Source organism: Octopus bimaculoides, chromosome 20 (assembly GCF_046866305.1).
Source record: "Octopus bimaculoides isolate indiv1 chromosome 20, ASM4686630v1, whole genome shotgun sequence".
NCBI lineage: Eukaryota > Metazoa > Mollusca > Cephalopoda > Octopoda > Octopodidae > Octopus > Octopus bimaculoides.
The window spans coordinates 30,906,635-30,909,134 of NC_142947.1; positions in this window are offsets into that span (position 1 = coordinate 30,906,635).

The following is a 2,500-nucleotide window of genomic DNA, read 5'->3' on the forward strand; positions in this document are numbered from 1 at the left end:
TGTTACGATTGGATAACTTTAGATACCTTTGCTTCAATAGGAAGTACGTATCAACGAGAACTAATAATATTTAGCTACAGGGCTTTTGACATTTAGAGCAAAGAGTGGATAAACCCATGTGTTACGACATCTTTTCGTATTGAACATTTTTAAAGACTTTGAAGTAAAGGGAATCTCATCATTTTACTATTCTTTTGGACGAGAATTTCTTTGACGATAGGTCAGGGCTTCCATTTTTTGGGTAATTAATTAAAATTTTGAAATCAAGGGGAAAGTGAGGGTGAATTTTAAATTCTTATGAGATTTACATTCGGCTTTTTACAAGTTGATATAAATTTATTTTATGTTATATATAGTCGCTGGCATGGCTGTATGGTAAGAAACTTGCTTTTCAACCACATAGTTCTGGGTTCCGTCCCACTGTGTGGCACCTTGGACAAGTGTCTTTTAATATAGCCTCGGGCCGACCAATGCATTGTGAATGGATTTGGTAGACGGAAATCGAAATAAGCCAGTTTTGTGTGTGTGTGTGTGTGTGTGTGTGTGTGTGTGCGTGTGTGTGTGTGTATGTGTGTGTGTATTTGTGTATGTGTGTGTATGTGTGTGTGCGTGAGAGAGAGAGAGAGTGTCTGTGTGTATGTGTGTATGTCTGTCTCCCACCACCGCTTGGCGAGAGGGGTTGGTTTGTTTACGTCCCTGCAATATAGCGGTTCGGCAAAATAAATCGAAAGAATAAGTAAGAGGCTGAAAAAAAAAAAAGAACTACTGGGGTCAATTTATTCGACTGAAAGTTCTTCAAGGTATTGCCCCAGTATGGCCGCAGTCTAATGACTGAAAGTAATAAAAGATAAATGATAGAGAAAGTTAACGATGTACATATTCGTTGACATTAAGAGTCTAAGACTGAAACCGTTGAAGGTCCTAGTTGTAGCATTTTCTGAATCAGTCAAATTCTTGGCTGCTAATAATAGGGTTATCGTTAATTCTTCATCCACTCTCTACTCTTCATATTTCCTTTCTCTTGCTCTCGAACCGTCTTTGCATTTCAGCGTCTTTTTATCTTCATCATCCTTCCAATCTTTGGTTTTCTTTCACTGCATTTTCCTACGTCTTCCTCTTCCTCCTTCCATCTTTCCTTCTTTCAATCTCTGTACACAAGAATATGTATACACGCATGCACATTAGGGTGATGACTTTTTTCGAGTAAGGCCAAAGTATCAGAAGCTGAACTTTATGGTATAATGATAAAAACATCATAATCATTTCTTTCTTTGACACAAAAAAACTCCTCCACCGATGACAATATATTTGACAACACTTTTACTACGGACTTGCCTATATTGTTCAAGTAATAAGACGTACTGTTATGCATTGTTAATGTAGTAAGTGCAGCCTAACACAGCAGCAGTTTTCAAAGAATCTTGTTGGTTAAAACAAATCGCAGATTTAATTTTTCAGATTTAATTTTTTTAAATTTTTGCAATCTAATTCCTCCATTATTTTTACTGCCCGTCCAGCTCATATGTTTGAACGCTGAACATCTTGAATTACTGATTCTTCAAGATTCCAATTAACTTTCAAACATTTGCTTGCTTTAGTATATCCAGTAACTGCTTTTGAAAGTTTCTGGTAGACCATGCTGTCAAACCTTTGGTCACAAAACCACATTTCCATCCAGTTTCCACTGATAAAACAACACACATCGTAGAGTCTTTCTCTACTTTGTGGAAGAAGCCTGTATGTGAGGATGGCCAAGATTGCTCGTGAATTCCAACGTGCATGGCTAAGTCTAGGAAGTTTTTAAACTTAATTTCTGGGAAAATGCTTTGTTGCTGATAAAATCGGAAAGCATGACCAAGTTCAAATAAAAAATTTAAGGTAATCTCTCTAACCTGGCTTATCATCCATTTCAAGTTTTGCTTTGCCTTGTTTCCATTCTGCCAACAAATCCTCATAGATTTTTTTGTTTTTTTTATCAAATCATCTACGAACGGATATGATATATTTGGTGATGCAATGTAATATATAGTCGCTGGCATGGCTGTATGGTAAGAAACTTGCCTTTCAACCACATAGTTCTGGGTTCCGTCCCACTGCGTGACACCTTGGACAAGTGTCTTTTAATATATCCTCGGAGTGACCAATGCTTTAGGAGGCGGATTAACACATGATGTTGGCAACCAATGTATTGAGGTTCAGGATATCCACGCTTTACAAATTCGTTCTGCAGTTGAATGACCACTCCAGTATGTTTCCCTGTATTTACACTACATGCGTCTGTGATGATCATTTTGATTGCTGGCCACAATTCGTAATCATCCAAAACTTCATTTAGTTCTTGCAAAATGGTATCTTCTCTGCTATTCTTCAGAGTTAGTGCTGCTAATCTAATTTCTCTTGTATTGTTTTTCACCACAACAACTTGTCTTTCTTTACCCTTCATAACCCTTCCATCAAAATGGAGCACCCACTGGTCATATTTTAAAGTTTCTTTTAGTTC